General features: G+C 31.8%; 1 long non-coding RNA gene across 1 annotated transcript in view; it reads right to left on the bottom strand.

Moving 5' to 3' along the window:
- Positions 1–3,088: 3,088 nt before the first annotated feature.
- LOC146539580 (uncharacterized) overlaps positions 3,089–19,290 on the bottom strand; it is a 36,662-nt gene continuing 20,460 nt past the window's right edge. Inside the window, exons 2-3 of the long non-coding RNA XR_014877970.1 lie at positions 3,931–3,960; positions 3,089–3,169 (exon numbers count right to left, since the gene is read on the bottom strand). This is a non-coding gene — a long non-coding RNA (uncharacterized LOC146539580). The remainder of the gene's footprint in view (positions 3,170–3,930; positions 3,961–19,290) is intronic.

Genomic DNA, 19,290 nt, shown 5'->3' with positions numbered 1-19,290 from the left:
TTGCGATATTTTTTAAAATCAATATAATATGAAAAATACATGACAAAGATTTTTTTTTATATTTTTCTCATAACTGTCACGACTTGGTCTATCACCTGGTTTCGTTTTATCGTTGGCTCCTGGGACACCCTGTATATATATATATATAATTAAAGGTATAAAATAAATAAGAATATATTTACCATACATAACACATACAAAGCATACATAAATACATATAGCCGTATCAATACATTAACGAAATAGATGCCTTTTCTAATATTAAGAATTTCCTTTAGTTAATTTTACTTCTTTTGTTTGTTCATTTCGGTTACTCAGATATTTTTTCTAATAATAAATATCCACTTATTATTATTTTTTAACTTATTTTAATTATGTAGGCTTATATTTTCGCGGGCGTAGCCGCGTCCGGGCCCACTAGTTAAATAATAAAGCTTAATTCCAGATTCTAAAGTAGGTCCTAATATAATTCACATGTAAATCTAATGCTATTATTGTTACACACATAAAAAAGTAATTTTCATTGCGTTATTTAAAGTTAACCTACTCTCAGAGGGTAATTGATTGTTATAATAATAGCTGAACATATTGCTTGTATCACGGCGTGATTCAATTGAAAGTGTTCTTAACACTTAATTGAAAGTGTTAGGAAACACTCTCAATTAAGTGTTAAAAACATATGTTCAACTCTGTCATAGAATAACTGTATAAACTTGTGCGGACACTGAGAATAATTAAAACAATTTACTTAAAACCAACGATTTCTACAGATCAACTCTGTCTGTCTGTCTGTCTGTCTTTTACGCAATCAGGCCCAAACCGCTAATTTAATTGTAACAAAATACTCATATAGAGATACTTGAGGGTCTCGGGATGAACATAGGATATTTTTTTTCTCATATTTGTAATATTTTCAATATATACGAATATATTAAAATACTTATTAATTTGACATGCAATTTATTCCGCCATGTTAATAACAACCGTCGTTGCTAAACAACGATTTGCAAAGTTGGTTGCCAGAAAACGTCACCCAAAATGCAAAACATCTCTCTACTTAACGCATCTCTCTATTGAAAACTAAAAATAATTTCATAAATATATATTAGTAAATATTCGTATAGTACAAGCGGGCGTAGCCGCGTTCGGGTCCACAAGTTTTAAAATAAAAATAAGGTATTTTTTTTAAATATCTACAAACTATTTTCCATATAAAACAAAAGCATAATTTAAAGTTTTGGCACCGATTCTTGTTGGGTTCGATTTATTGGCCTATCCCATTTTGGTGCTGTAAATCTTTTAAACTGCGTGAATGTCAATACACGTGTGATAGACAAGTGTACCGATACACGATTCAATTTAGATTCCTTTGGAACGTTATTTTATGAATAAAATTTACGTAAATTCGATATGAAATAGTATTTAAATGTTGATTTTATATTTAATTTATATTCCTTTTTTTTCAGTATCCCTCTGTAACCCGCATATAGAAAGTCCGTACCCCCCTTCCTACTTCCTAACTCCGGCATATTTTTGAGATATTGTGGACCATAGTGGCGCAGCGACACAAAGGTGTAACTGTAACGCGACGGTTGTAGGTTCGATCCCCACTCGAGGAAGTGAAATATTTATTTACGTTTATATATCCATTTTTTCGCTATGGTAACGGGTAAAGCGCAGCGTAGAGTTCCGCCACTCAACACTCAATATCTCCAGTATTTTGCGAAAAGTTGGATAGGCTAGATCCCCAGGTTCCCTCTGCCTATAATATTTACGGAATACAACGTAAAGCTGATAGAGGAAAACTAAAAAGGACCAATAATAAGCAATTAAAAGCTGTCGAAATCTAAAAATTCAGTTTTCCCTAGTTTCATTATACATGGATGGATAGATAAGGGATGCACTTATCACATGTCTAACAACATGCAATTGATAAGAAACGACGGCCAACCGATCAATAGTATCAACTGATAACTGGCGAATGTTTTATTAAATCAATTTTATTACTGTTCACATACAATTTGGATCGTAAAAAGGCAATTTGGTGAATTGTAATGGCTATGCTGTAACAAATAATGGAATACACAATTATATCGATATTTTTAGCTTTAAATAATATATAACGATTAGCATTCATGGATTTGATATTATCTGTTGCTTTTTTATTAAAGGACCAATATAGGATAAAATGCGAGTAATTTAAAAATATTCTCTGCTTCACGCTGTATCCCGCACACAGCAGGGTAGGCAGAGGGAACTTAGTGTTAAGACACTCCGTTCCCCCCTATTCGCCGGATTCTGGAGGCATTCATTGAGGAACAATGCCGCGTATTGCCTCAAAACCAGAGCGAAGAAATGAAAATATAAATTTAAATAAATATTTCCTTTTCTCGAGTTGGGAATCGAACCTATAACCAGTCGCGTTTACAGTCACACACGTGTGCCCCTACGCTACGATACCTCAATAATTATATACAATAATATCGATATTTCCTAAAAGCGTTATTCTATGACTTAGAAACACACACAAGAAATGTTTAGCATTTAGTCCTTTAAAGTATGTAAATGAAGTGTCTAGACGGTTTTTAACTAAAAATAAAATACCGTATGCATTACAAGGATAGAATGGTGTATCCTACTGCTTCTTTTTTTACTTTGCGCACACATATCTAAGGGAAATATCTCTTTATTTTATTTATATAATATTTTTCGCATTTTTTGATGCATATTTTTTAAATCTACATATGATAAAAAATTTAAGGCCGTCGTGGCAAAAGCGAGTGATTGTAACGCAAAGGTTCTTGGTTCTATTCCCATTCGGGGGAATGAATTATTATTTATAAACGTTTTCATTTCTTCGCTCTGGTACTAAGGCAAAAGCGCTGCAATAAGTTTCGCAATGGCTTGAAAGTTGGGGACGGAAAGTGAGGAATGGAGTGTCCTAACACTATGTTTCCTCTGCCTACGCAGCCTTATGCGTAAAAAAAAAATAATTACTCGGTACATTAATCGAACCCATTGGAGCTTGAAATAAAATTCTATACAAGTGGAATTTGAAATACTTACAAAAGGAAGTCTTGCTCCCAACATGGAGTCGGGCCCTTCACTGTCACCGTCGTCGACTTGACATTTTGTAGTTTGAGTGTCACGTATGTGTTGAATTGTGTTGCTGCGAATAAAAGTAAACCATAATACTATAGTTTTAGCATACAAATTGGTTTAACAAACAATAGATAATGGAAAACAAAATATTATTCTGAAATTCACTTGCTATTGTTTATTTCTTTTTTCAATAGTAATTGGTAAAAAAAATTCAATTCAAAAGTATTCTTTTCAAAAATATATTGTCTCTGTATATTGCTAAATACAAAAATCTGAATAAGATACTTGAATCTAGATTTTCTTATAATAAAAGTTACATAGATATCTTTGTATAAGGTCACGGCCTCCAAGCAAATACATTTCTTTCTGTTACGTAAAAAAGTTTTATATGGGTGGGTGACTTTTTAAATATATTTTTTAGGTTCACACTGTATCCCGCTTCTAACAGGGCACAGGGAATCTAGTGTTTTGACTCTCTATTCCTCACTTTCCACGTAATTTATCAATATGTGTTGCGTCAAAGATCGTTCTTACAAGGGCGAGTAAATGAAAAAATGTTTTTTTACCCATCCAAATGGAAATCGTACCCACAACTACCGCTTTTACAGTGATAAACTTTAGAAAATGTTGAAAAAAATATACTATATATTTATAGTTTATTCATTTGATGACGTTAAAGCAAGAATTACGGCTGACCATGTGTGAGATGGAATGGTGGAAAATTCTCAACTTTAATCCTATTTTTTCATTTCTCTTAGAGCTTTTATAGAAATTATTGTTATAATCATTATACAAAATTAAAATAATAAAGTTTATTATTATGCTTACCTTGTATACCGACATAGCGCGCCTTTTTTACTGAAACAAAAGAAAGAAATACATAAATAAATATATTTTACGCTATGTTAATTAAGAGCACTTCGTCTTATTGGATTTCATAACTACATTTTTTTTAATAACAATTGATGCTTTTATATAAAAAGCCTATTTAACTTTCACGATAAAGTTAAAAATAACATATAGATAAATGCTATACTGAAACGTAACCGTAACTTAACACTCAATTGGGAGACTTCACAATCAATTGGGAGAGCGTCAAAATGTAAAAAAATAGGACTATTATTTATTTAAATGAAATATATGATTTATACGTCTCACAAAAGAAGATAGTGGAAAAATCTTGGCATAATTAAACAAAATATAATACAACAGAAAATAAAAAAATAACATTCCTCTTTTCTCTCTTCTCTCTTTCTCTTCATTACGATATAGTTGAAAATCAAACATTTCATTCAAACACCTTTTACCCCTTCAAGATATAGCAGCATCTAGCAGTCGGGAATAAGTTTTAAGAAGAAAAATTTAGATACATAACTCAGAATAATATTTATGAACCCCCCATAAAATGTGCTTTAAAATTATAAACGTCTATAAAACCCTAATATTTCAGTATAAAATATTTCAAAAGGTCCAAAACATTTTTCAGTACAATCTCCCAGTCGCCTCCGCTGCCTCTCTCTCTCTGTCTATAGGTTCATTTCAATCTTTCCCGTGCTCCTTCCTTAAAATATTACCTTAGACTCACAATTTATTTATGCTATATTTCAAATGGAAACTTCATTACATTCGTATTGGAACATCTCGGAAGCTTTGAAATACTGTTTCATCTTTAATATTTCTAAATTGGAAAAATATTTTCTATAAACATCTATAGAATAACTTACGTATTTATGCTATTTAGTACATCAATACTATATGTATTTTAGCTTCAAGCTGTACATACAGGTTAGAGGGAACCTGGGAACCTGTTATCTTAACACTGTGTTCTAAAGATAGATAATTAAGATCGTACAGTACATATTATTTTGTCAATTTTACATTACTTATTTTAAATATGTGCATTTGATACGACGATATTTAAGTTTATGTTTTAGATTTAAATCCAAGAAAATATTCAATGATCCAGCTTCATATTGCATCCCACATATGACAATGTAGGCAGAGGGAACCTGGAACCTAGTGTTAGGACACTCTTTTACGGCGGCAGTAAAAGCCGCGCTTTGCCTCGACACCGAGCAAAAGAAAACATTAAATATATTATAATCTATATATAATGTGTAATATATGTTTCAATTATTTTATAAATACATATATTTTCTTTCAATCTGGTATTAGAAATAGCAGCATTAAATTCTACTTAGCACGCACTGATTTTAAAAGGGTGGAAAATAAACGAATGAGTTACCACCTTGTTAACTTTTCTGCCATCCAATGGTTCTGGAGATCAAAATCAAAATAAAATGGATGTCTTTAGAACATTCATTCATTACAAAAATTTTTAAACGAGTTTTACGCGTTTTGTACTTGTTGTTATAAGTATTGCGTGCTACACGAACTCACTAGAATAGCCTGGAATCGATAGAGCCTTTGGCTGGGAGCCTAAAAACTATAATAATGATTCAAAATATTTGATTTAGACTTATAAAATATTTAATACTATAGATAGACCAAATTAAGTTATTATAATTTCTTAAGATGTTAATATAGTTCTAAAATTATAGATTGTCGCTTTTTATTTAACTTTATTCCTAATTGTTTGTTGATATTAGCAAGAAGAAGGAATTGGAATTATCAAAATAATTTAATGAATACATTATAGCTATCGGGCTCGGTCGTGATGCAGGACATGAGAGCCAATGGTCTCTCACCGAAGACGCAAAAGACCGTGCAAAGTGGAGTAGGTTGAGTAGGAAGGCAGACTCTGGCAATAGCCGGGACTAATGCCAGAAGGAAGAAGAAGAAGAAGCTATCGGGCTTACAGTCACACGCTTGCGCCTCTGTACCATGACCTGCCCCGTATATAAACTTGTTTAATTTAAAAATAAAGAAATACCCACTTCGAACTAATACTAATAAAATTTGCTGTGAGAAAATTATATATAGACTTCTAAATGTCACCGACAAGTCGACGCTATCGGGAAATCTTAGAAAATTTATAATTTAATCAAAGTAAATTCGCAACTCAATATATCCATTTATCAGAGCTTTGCTCTTAACTTATCTAAAAACGATGGCTGATGAATGAGGAAAATTTCTCTTGAATCAAGATTCGTCACTGATACCATGGCATCATCAAAATTGTTTAAAAGCTTAAATTTAAAATGTTTCTTTTTTCCAGGTTCACGCAGTTTCTCCTGCAGACCCTTACCCTGGTAAGCAGAGCTTAGAATTCAGACAAAGTTAAGAGGCATCGCGTGTTGAGTGGCGGAATTCAACGCCGCGATTTGCCTCGATACCAGAGTGAACAAAATGGAAATATTTCATTTCTTCGAGTGGGACAACCTGTCGCGGTTACAGTCAAACGTGACTGGCTTCTTTGTTTGTTAAAATAAATGTTAAATTAAACAAACAAAATAAAAAGATAGTCGTGGCGCAGGGTCCCAACGTGTAATTGTATAGGTGATTGGTTGTGGGTTCGATTCCCACTCGAGGAAATGAAATATTTATTTAAATTTATACTTTCATTTCTTCGCTCTGATGTACAGGAAACGCGCGGCGGGCATTGAACTCCGCCGTTCCACACGCAATGCCTCCAAAATTCGAGGGAAAATGGGGAACGAGATATCTTAACATTAGGTTCCCTCTGCTACCCTGCCGCGTGCGGGAAACAGCGTGAAGCTGATTTAAAATATACCCTACATACTTTTTAAAATATACCATAACGAAAGTGATCCTACGAAACAAACTTTAACATACATGTGCAAAGCAACGTCGCTAAATTATAACCAGACTTAAGCTTCTTAGGAGATTATCTGATGTTAATCCATTTTAAGAAACAAGAAACATTTCTATGTTAAACAATATTTGTGTTAGTAACTAATAGAAAAACAGCGGGGACTGAAAAGGTACTCTCCTTGTTTTATTTCTTCTTATTTATTACAATAAAATAAAGTAAAACAAATGAAATCTAAAGATGGAAGCTAAAATATTTTTAAATAAATATAAATAACATTTATTAAACCGAATTTAGTACCTTATTTAGGTTACCTTTAAATAAACCACCATTACACTCCACCATTCCACTCCACATATAAGAAAAAATATTTTTAAACAAAAAAATTATGAATTCAGAAATTTATTGGCAAGTGCAAAATTATTTGGCAAAAAGGAAAAGGACTGTCTTAACACTAGGTTTTAAGGTTCCCTATAGACCTTGTTTCATGTACTTTGCAATATATATTATTTGCTATGTGCTAAAAAAATTCATCAAGTCATTATATCACCGTATTAAATAAAATATCCGGCAGTTTTAACGGGCGAAGCCGCGAGCGTGTGGCTAGTATAGAATATGATAAAACGAAATTACATACATATTTCTTAAGCATAAAACAAATAAAAAAAATAGGTAAATAAAGGTTACTGCCTTAGTAAAGCCCTATCTTTCTCGATATCTTTAGCATAAACCATATACTAACAACAAAACTATTATGGGATTTTGTCTGCGCCATTTACATAATCTATCACAAGTAGGCTTACTTTGATGATTCATACACAAGGGATAACTGAGAATTCTGGGCTCAATTTAGATATACAAATATAGTTAAGAAAAAGATAGATAGAGATTATATTTAATAGCATGATAGATTATTAAAAGATTATGAAAAGTTGACATGTCATTCGAGCTAAAATTAAACCCATACTATCCCATATGATTACGAATAGAGCAAGATCCCAGGGCCACTAGGTACCTATGTTTATTTATTATTATTTTTTAGCAAACCTGAAATTTCAAGGATTACTAGTCTTTTATGTGGTTAAATATTATGCGTAACTTGAAAGTAGGGTCCTTCCATAGGAAGCGCGAACTCAAGATACATCTCAGATCTCAGAAGATAATTGAACCATAAGATTGATCTCGTTTCTTATAAGTTCTTGAAATCGTCCCTTAAATAATTTTAAACAACTTTGAGGGAGTCTGGCGTCATTACTCCCGGTAAAGGCCCACGTTAAGGCTCTGGCAATAATTAAAATACTTTTTTTTTATTATTCTTAAAATCATATTTAAATATGAGCGTTTCAACTTTAACGCAAATTAACGTGTACGTCTAGTTGGCTCTACCTCTGAAAGGGTCCCACTTTCAAGCTAGTAACTACGCATACCGTCTCAACTATATATTACACTATAAAACCTTTAAAAAAAAAAGCTTTGTTAAAATGACGCAGGTCTGGGGGCTCTGGGATCTCAGTCTACAAGCAATTTAATATTTTTATGTCATTTTACGATAGTATCCTGTTCGTGGTAGTTGTTAAATTATTTCGTGGAAGACAAGGAAGTGACGTGGAAGTCATGTATAATATTTTTCATTGTAAAAATTATAATCGGATAATCAAATCTTCAAATATGTATAAAACGTCTTTATGCCTATATATAAATATATAGAAAAAAATATATATTATAGAAATCATGGCACTTAACTACCAACATATATCTCTGAATATAAAAAATCTGGATTCTCATACTTTGTAATTTCACTTGCATATTTTGCAGTAACTGAATGACTCATTAACCTGGTTTTGTTTTTAAAGAGTGCTTCAAACGGCGTAGTAATACAAAAGATGTATACAAAGCGAATACATAGAATAAAACATTTACACTTATTTTCGCTTTTAATTATTTTTCTGCATTACTAAAACACTCTAGAGTAAACACACTAGATTGATATTCATATACCGATGGAGGTCCAGCGACCTATAACTACTTGTTTCTGAGAGTTCATCAGCACTGCGCACGTCGTTCAGTAATTTTTAATCTGTCGATACCTTTCAATATGTCTTCAAATATTTTTAGAATGAAAACTCTATTTGGCACAGATAGTAGTTTCAAGTCTAGTACAATATCAACAATAAAAAGCTTTAAATATCAACTAAACTCTTTTAGTTATTTATCTAACAACTAAATTAACTAAATAAACAAATAACAAGCATAAAAACGTCATTATAGTTGAATTAATATCCAAACTTTCGTAATACTATAAAGGACTACGATTTTTATTTATTTATTACCAATATACGAGTACGAGATTTCAGTTTGTAACTTCGTTTTACGCCTTGTGACCAAACTAAAGCATTTTATGTAGAGTATCTCAACTCAAAAATTAAATGTTATATTTTTTTCTCTCTGGTGTGTCAGATGAAATGCGGCGTTAAGTTCCGCCACTCAACAGCACCTCTGCCTACCTCAGCTGTATAAACTAATAATGAACCCACTATTAGACATAAACCAACTGTTCCCACACCGCCAAAAGAATCTAATATGCTAAAAAGGCAAGAATGAATAGAACGCTAAAGCAAACATCGAAGTATATTGCCATAATGGCGCCATTATTCGTGATGCACCACTCATGTAGATACGCTGTTTCAGAAATATATTTCAGGCCATGTTCTAATTACCGTATAAGAGAGTTGGTAGTTAGTATGCTAGTAATAAACAGAGAATTAGGTCAAATTGTGTAATTTTATACAATTTCACCTAACGTTAATAGAAGCTAATTGCTTAAAATAAAATTTTCTTATATCTACGTATTTATATTTGTTGGGAATGTAATGGGGTAAGCAGAGGGAGCCTAGAATTAAGATACTTCATTCACCACTTCCCGCCTATTCTGGAAAATACACAAAAATACCTGAGAACCAAGTGTTAAGACACTCCGTTCCTATTAAAACACTTCCGTTCCCCACTTTCCACGGAATTATGAAAGCATTGCGTAGGGAAAGCCAACGCCACTTTTTGCCTCGTTTTCAGAGAGAACAAAGGAAAATATTAATATACGTAATATATGTATGTTCTCATATTAATATAAAAACAATCAATTATCATTATCCTGATATGCTCATACTACAAAGGCCCAGAACTGGGTTAATTATTTCCAATTCATGGAATTGTTTAACAATAAAAAGATAATAAAATCTCGCGTTCATATCATACGAGTACGTACCCCCGTCTACGAGGCTAATGAATAACGTTTAGCTTTGACAGAAGTAATCCCTCAACCTTTGTGATGCCCACACGAATCACGAATCTGTTATTCTATTATTAATATGTTCCTTTCGAATATTTTTCGTTTGGCTTAAGTTTTATATACATATTTATTTTTTAGGGTTCCGTACCTCAAAAGTTAGAAAAGGAACTTTTAGCCGCAGACCGGTTATCTCAAGATCGCGTGGAGAGTGAAATTATAATAAAATATATAAGTATATACGGGGTCGTGGGCGGCGGTGATCATCATCAGGTGACCCGAACGCTCGTTTGCCTTGTCCTTTTTCCATAAAAAAAAAAAAAAAAAAAAAGTCTGTCCATTAACGCATAGAAAAAAAAATATTTTGCTGCATTTTGCATGAAATTCGCATTATCGAAACTTATGAAGTATTTCCCGTGGACCTACACACAGTTATGAAATTTGATTTCAATGAAGTAAAAACATACATTACAATTAAAAGAAAAAAAGGAAATTTATAGGTATTACATAGAAAGAAAATCACAAAATTAAACTTGTATTTCATTTTATACAAAATAATTGTATATGCTCGGAAACTTAAGTTTATCAACTTTTATAGGTTGTACTTCCCGTAAGTGAAAACATCTTTTTATTTTTATTAAATCAAAGAAATAATATTTTTATATTTCATTTTAATTCTAACAAAGTTTTCTTTTTAGTGTCACGCTATATCCCGTTTATAGAAGAGTAGGCAAGGAAAACTTAATTTTACGATACTCCGGATACCACAGCAAGGAAATGAAAAATCTATACGCCAAGTGGAAAGATTTTTTGAATTTAGCTTATCTCCCTAGCATCTCTAAATTTAAGAAAAAAATACAAATATTTGCAATTTTCTTCAATAACTTTCGATATGCTTTTAAAGAAGCATATTTTTGTAAGTATTTTCCTAATAAAAAATAAATTACCATCTCATTTTCTATTTCTAAAAGTGGCGCGTTCACTTTTTGTCCCGCTTGTCAATTGCAGGACTCAAGAAAACGAGCTTGTGGTGGGAGCTTGTTACACGAGACAGAGATCTTAAATCAAAATCAAAGAACAGAAGAGAATCTTGGCCTACCTCTTATTAAATGATTTTATTTATAATTTATTTGTCTTTTTTAAGGGTTTCGTACTTTACGGAAAACGGAACACGGAAAAGACGGAAGACTTATAGGATCACTTTGTTCTTCGTCTGTAGGGCTTTTATATCGAGGTCATGTCGATGTATCAATCTGAAATGAATATGAAATATTTAACTCTACGGTCCCCTTTCAGCACTAAAAAATCAAGCTTCTAAATCAACACAATTAAAACGACAGGACAACGGACAAACAGGGTTTACCTACAGGGTACCTGTTGAACTTGTCGTACAAGTAAAGGGAAAAATTAAAAAGTGAAAATTTATAAATATTTCATAGAAAACAAACATTTCAAATTTATAACTGTACTTCATTTCAAACAAAATGAGTGCATACGTCCACAAACTTAAGCTCGTCAACTTTTTTCACTTCCCATTGGCATACAATCATGAAATTAATACGGAACCCTCAGTATGCAGGCCCAACTGACTTGACTAGTATTTTATTTAATTGAAGAACAATTACTTAGATAATTTCAATAGATTACAAAACATAAAATTATTAAAAAAAATCACAGTAGCTACGAATAAAGATTGCATCGATAAATAGATAGAACTGTAAATTTTGTATTAGACCAATTCTGTATTAATAGCAGCAAAACACGCGATCGTACTCAGTAATTCAAACTATTTACAAAGAACTGGGTCAACGATCTTTACATGTTTCCTAAAGTTTTAAACAACTTTTAATTTTATGGTTCAAATGAATTTTCTTTCACTTTTTACATTAATGAATTAGTTAAGTAGGCTTTTATTTATAGTTAATTCATATCAGTACATTTAGGGATAAAACTTTTCAATCATAATTTTAATTAAAAAACAATTTGACAAGATGTAAGTAAAAATTGTGAAATATTAGACCATATGACTGTTGAAAATCTAGTCTAAAATCGTTTTCGTTTGTTTAAACTAACTAATGTCTGGATCTTTGATGAGTCGAATTTGAAAGTTCTAATTTTCGAGATCGACACTTTTGTAAAGAAAGCTGTAGGCAATCTACCATAACGCTAAAGTAAACTTGTAGTATATAAGCAATTGTAAAGTATCACTACATTTTTCTCTTATACTTCACAAGCAATATATACAACAGAAAATCTCTTCAGGTAAAAAAAGTTGAGATAGAGACAAGAAGAGAGAGAGAGAGAGAGAGAGAAGCTTGAGTAGCGGAATCAAAACAAACGCTTATTTGTTAACGCACAGTAACACTAGATTATAAGAAGTGAACTCTCTTATGCATACCCTATTTGCTAAACGACTAAAAAGGCCATATAAAAAGCTCCCGTTATAAATGAATAACCTCGTTATAGGGGTTCCGTAATTTCCTTACTCACACATTGCAATGAAGGTAATAGGGACTATTATAGAAAATATGCAGCCTTGCCCCTTTTTGCCAAGTTTATTTAGATTAACATACTTTTTTGTATAAAAACCTTGTTTTAGGTAAAGTAACTAATTATGTATAAGATATACGTATGTATGTATGTACTTTACCTATGTTATTATTTGTCAGCTTCACATTTCTAGCAGGGTTGACCGAGGGAACCTGGTCTTAAGAGGCTCCGTTCCCCACTTTCCAACGAATTTTCGAGGAATTGTGTGTTGAGTGGCGGAACTTAACGCCGCGATTTGACTTGTTACCAGTTTGTCGCTTGTGTACATCGATCGTCACGTGAATAATCCATATGCAATGAAGATTTCATAACTTATAAAAGTTTTTAAAATAAATAGAAAAATTTTACGTATAATATCTTTTACTTTCATATTTCATTTAGATTCAGCCGTAATAGAAAATACTTCATAAGAAAATATGATACTTTAATTAATTATCCGCAATAATTACAATAGAGCTGGGTTTTGTTAATTGGAGAAAAGTAAATTTTAAATTCTTCTCGTATTACCGAGTCCCTAGATGTTCAAATAAAGGCCTATTTAGATAAAATATATTTTGGTTGGGTGCTTGAATTGTTATTAACCTCCTTACGAAGAAAATTCACGAATTCAATAACAGAAAACGACTGTGTACATAACGTTTTCCATGCTTGCGCACTCCTAAAACATATTTATAGATATATATTACAAATAAATCAGAAACGGGATCAGAATCAGCTTCACGGTGTATCCCGCACACAACAGGGTAGGGAACCTAGTGTTATAACACTCTGCTTCCCAAATTACGCCAAATTCTATAGTACCGTAGACGTATCGTAACTGAAAAAAAAAATCTTTAAAATAAACTAAACAGACTTTGCAGTTGTGCGCATATCTGTAGTAGAGCTTAAAATATAATATACGTATAAAATGTATAAAACTATTTTATTTTAGCTTTCTTATAAAAGCTTATTTATTTTTTGAATAATAGTTACACTTGCTATTAAAACAATTACTAGAGGAACATTTCCCAGGGGAATATACGAATATTTTGGTCATGTAAAATACATGTGGACAATTAAAGAGAAACCGCTACAACTTCCAATTAAAACAAGAAATAAAATAATAAATAAATCTTCTTTTATTATAACAAGGATTAATGTGAAAAGTAATTTCGTAAAAACAATAAACATACTCGTATATATCAATTATTTTATCATAAAGTTAATTAACTGAAAATTGTGAGGAATGTGACAAAAAATCGCTTTTTCCTTAAAATTTTGCATGAACTATCGTATCGTATAGTGTTTTATATCATTAAATAAATTTATGTATGTATGTTATTTAAAGGTAGAGTAAATGAGATATAACACATACCCTCCATAGATATATATAAGTAGGTTCAAAGGGTGGGCAGAAGGAACCTAGGAATCTAGCGTTAAGACACCGTTCCTAAACTTTGGCGGCCTCCGTTCCAAAACAAAATTGGTGTCAGTACTTTCTATCTTCATAGACATATATATATACATAGACATATATGGAAGATAAAGGCAAAAATTAAAGAGTTCATCAACTGACATCCTGACAATATCATGGTGGTTCATATATCATAATAATTTGGTAAAGTTTATAGTCTCTTTTTTAACCCGAGTGGGAACTGATCCTAGAAACAACGTGTTAGCAATCCAATAATATAGTAAAGGGAAATATTCAAAAGTGGAAAAAAGAATGCATATTTTAACTTATATATAACTTCGTAACAAAAAGCATATTGATTCTGTATAAAAAGCACAGCACGCCGCGCAGCCTACATCACTTATTCACAATGTTAAAATTAGACTCGGGTTTAGTAAGTAGGCTTTTGTATAACTACATATCAGTTTTAGAAACTGTTGTCTTTATCCAATTCTATAAAAAGGATATAACAATTATTAAAATCGTGATGGCACAGCGGCACAAGGGTGTGACTGTAACGCGATGGTTGTGGGTTCGATCCCCACTCGAGGAAATTTCCATTTCTTCGCTCTGGTGTCGAAGCAAAGCACGGTGTTGAGTTCTGCCACTCAACACGAAATGCCTCCAGAATTCGCCAGAAAATGGGGAACGCAGTGTCTTATCACGAGGTTCCCTCTGCCTACCCTGCTGTGTGCGGGATACAGCGTGAAGCTTATTTTTTTTTTATTTTTTGTTTATTAAGATAAAGTAAAATATATTCGATTTCTTTCTATCAAGTCCGTGGAAATCGTTATATTTTTTTCTTAAATCTCTTTATCATCAAAAGATTGTATGAAAGATTAATGATCCCTTAATATATCTTAAATAATTCGGGTCCAAGTCAAAATAGCAAAAAGAATATTAATAGCTTTCAGAAATTATTAAAGCATATAAAATATCTTCTTAAAGATATTGTCAGTAACTTTCGAAGCGGACACATAGAAAGAAATAAAATTTAATTTAATATAATTGTAATAGCTATAAAATGTATACCAGCACTTGTAGTTGATATGAACTTCATGAGATAGGTTAGACAGTTTCAATCAAAAACTACTAAAAAGCTTTAAATAAAACTTTACGGTAATATAGCTTATTTATCAGAATAACTAGGAAAAAATGTAGTATTTCATTATAATCTAACAGAAAGTTTAGCAAACGGGCGAAGCCGCGTTTGGCCTCTTGTGGCTCTAACGCGGCTAAATCACAATTTTAAATTTTTACTCAAAATATATAGCAAGTACATTAAAAACAGTTTCAAAATGAAAAACAAGAAAAAAAGTATAATGAAGAATATTTTAAAAAAAAAGCGCATGAGGTACGAACATGATGTTGCCAGTGGAAACTAAAAATTTATTAATTAAAAATTCATACATCGCAGACGACTTGAAGTTGGATTTAAAAAGTATATATTTTTTCTTGTTCAAGCCTTAATATTACAAAATATAGTCATGTTAAATAAATTTTTAAAGTGTAATTCCTCGAGCGTTGTAGGTGAAAAACCAAACATGAAGTGTGCAAATTAAACTGACGTAATATGCAAATGCGAAGTAAAATATAATTGGCCTGTATAAGTTTTCCTTTATTTTTCTCATCATTATTAAGTTATATTCTTGTATTATGCTGAAAAAAAAATTCTAATGTTTTTGGTTCAGATTTTTAAGTTTTATTGTTTTAGAAATAGTAAATTAGTTGTGAAAAATTTAGATTGGGAATAATTGAGATATAGCATTAATAAATAAATTAGCAAAATATTTAATTTATATAGTTGCTTAAAACGTCTAAGCGTTGTTAGTATTAGTGAATTTTAAATAAACATATTTCTTTAGCTTTACACGTGTCGCCTCTACTGATGTTAAATATTTGACAGTACTGCTTAGGGACACGTTACTTTCGCTGTGTATTTACATAAAAATGCAAACATTTTATAGTTCTGATACTAATAGAAAGAAAAAAATATATAAAATTGCATATTCTTATAAAAATAAACACATTAAGAAATGTGCTTATTTGAAATTTATTTTTGCTATTTATATTTTCGAATTTAAAATTTAATAATTTATATATGTGTTAAACATTATTGCACTTTAAATACGTAATTGTAAACTGGTATCCCGTATTCATGCTCTATCCCGCATGTAACAGGATAGGTAGAGGAAACCTAATGTAACACTCTCTTCTCCAATTTCCGCCAAATTCTGGAGGCATTGCGTGTTGAGTGGTGGAACTCAACGCCACGGCTTGGCACCAGAGCAAAACAATGGAAATATTTATAATTCCCTACATTGGGAATTGAAACCACAACCCGTTTAGATTCACATCTACTCCATCCACGACTGGCCTTATATGTATATTTATATTTATTATTTATTAAACCTTACAACAGTATTACGATTTCAGCTATCTATGTATGTTCTGCTCGTAAAACCATGAAACTTCCGTGTTTCATCCTAATCTGATGCCTTTAGGAAACGGTTACATTTCTAATTAACATGTGCTACGCCGTAGCGCTACGAAACCTTACCAACACGTATATTTTTCAATTCAATTATAATTTTAAATGTTAATTAACTTTATACTGGTATTTTCTCGGGACTTATCTAGGTTATTTATAACTTTTAATTTATTTCTTGCATACTATACGACTGCGAAAATCTTTTAATGAAAATTTTACATATATTATATAAAAATATATTAACATAATTAAGAGGCCAGTCGTAGCGCAGGGGTACAAGTGTGTGATTGTAAATTGTAAAAAAGGTTATGGGTTCAATCCTCACTCAAGTAAAAGAAATATATGGGAAACGGAGTGGTTCCTAGGTTCCATCTGGGTTCCACTAGGTTCCACATCCACTAGGTTCCATCTGCATACTCTGCTGTGTGCAGCTTAAAATTAAAGGCAGTAATATAGTATATAAAATAAATACTTTTAATTAGTAATACTAACTAACCTCAAAGTAGCAACTGCCCTACAAATCTTCTCTAACTACGATAAACATAAAACAATGCATTCTTCAACATTAGTGATGTAACGTGGACCGTGGGAGGGGTAAGGGCTTAAGGGCGCTATGGTCGAAATTTCCCCGGAAGGTGAAGGTCAAATGGGTCTTGCGTCATACCGTACGTACCGCATATTTCATAACTTTGTACTTTGCAATGTAAACAAAGACATTTCAAGCATATTTGCGTATTCCCACAATTTGCCCTTTAGAAATCGATATAGAGGGTATTTTAACGATTTTTTGCAGTCCTTGAATAACAAAGCTATAAGTAAAACACGCTATAGGAAGTTCTTGAAATACTTCATATAACGTTTATCGGTATCCTTAAATGATGCCTCATTCGTTGGAGAACACCTTCCCCAGTACTTTTGTTACGAGTGTTTTACATTTACAGTTTATACGCGATAAAGAATAATCTAGTTTACGAGGAATCACCTTCGTTCGTGCCTTGTTTTATATTGGTATTTTCATTTTATGTATATGTATGTATTTAACTCTTTCTATAATATAGCTTCTTTATTATTTAGATTTTTTGTAATATTTGCAACTAATATTTATATTTATAATGTAAAAAAATGAGCTTCACTTTGTATCCCGCATAAGATACTCCATTTTCCACTTTTTGAATTTTTTTAAGGATTGCGTGTTGAATGGCGTAACTCAACGCCGGATTTTTGTCTTGGTGCCAAAACGAAGAAATAAAAATATGAAATAACCTGTGTTACGACGGCCTCAAATTATCAATATTGATAATTATTTTACTAAATATTATAGAAAGAAAACAAGTATATTTTTTATAAGCAACTATTCGTTTAATAAAAACTAAACGGAGGTCCTAAACTCGTAATAATTTTACTGCAAATAATTTAAAACCAGATATCGCTAGCCACGTAATTATATTATCAAAGCACTCCAAAGTGCATCAAGCCTTAAGCCAGTAATAAGCTAATATACCAACCTTATTTTAATGGTTTGGTTAGAATATTTCTCCGTAATTAGTTGGGTTCATTGACGATGCAGTGGAGAACGGAAATAGTTTAAGTATGCTGTGCAAGTTTTCTCCAGGGTAGTTCAAGTGGCAAAGTGCTTGAGGAATTCTAATGAATTCTAGTTGCGTGACATATTCATCATTTTACTAAGTTAGACATTGATTAAAGGTGTTTCGAGACTTTTAGTTAAGTTTTTAACAATATTTTATACTACTTTTCATTCATTACATTTACATTCTATGTTCGAAATGGAATTTTTGTGTCAAAAATATATACAGTAACGAGTTCAACACGCAAAGCTTAAAGTCGGCGGAAAATGGGGAACAGAGTGTTTTAACACTAGGTTCCCTCTGCTTACACTACGCATGTGCAAACACAAAAAAATAAAAAAAAATAAAAGTTTAATTGATTTTGAAATCAATGATATTGTATTTGTAATAAGGCTTTAGCGATTCCTTCAATATTGGTTAAATGTTACAAGAGTTACTCAACAATTAACATAAGGCTTTATATATTCAATCGTGTGTACATTGTAAATTTTAAGAAGTTATTAACACAACTTGGCAGAGAAAGACGCTAATTTCTCGTGAAGAGTTTAAAAAGAAATTTTTCCATGTTCACAGAAACAGTTCTTTCAACTTTTTCGTAACTCTTTATAGCAAAAGTATAAATTTAGTGAACTGTAACGCGAGTTTTCTACACTATATACCTAATATGGCGTGTAGAGGATGGAAGCATAATTTGTACAGGCCGCTGGGTACGCTGGGTTCCCGTTATTGTTGGCAGGCTGCCATTACCTAACTTGCCCAATATTACAAAAACTTCCTGCAACCCAATGTCGCGATATTAAAGAATAACGCAAAGATTAAAATATATGTTAGGTTTTAATAAGCAAAACGGTAAAAGGTAAATGATGATTTTTGAATTTGTGAGGCATTGCGGGTTGAGTAGGAACTAAACGTTCTTTTGTTTTGGTGCTAGAACGAAGAAATGAAAATATTAATAAATACTAATTCATTCCCTCGACTGGGGATCGAACTCACAACTTATAGTCGCGTTCTAATCGCATACTTGCGCCACTGCGCCTGCCTGCATTGTGTAGTTGTGGGGTCGATTCTCTCTCAAAGAAATGAAATATTTGATATACTCATTTTCTCTTTCTG

The sequence above is a fragment of the Heliconius melpomene genome, chromosome 4 (genome assembly GCF_056956725.1).
Source record: "Heliconius melpomene rosina isolate 202511_hmr_F chromosome 4, ASM5695672v1, whole genome shotgun sequence".
Classification (NCBI taxonomy): domain Eukaryota; kingdom Metazoa; phylum Arthropoda; class Insecta; order Lepidoptera; family Nymphalidae; genus Heliconius; species Heliconius melpomene.
This window is presented reverse-complemented; position numbering and strand designations above follow the sequence as displayed.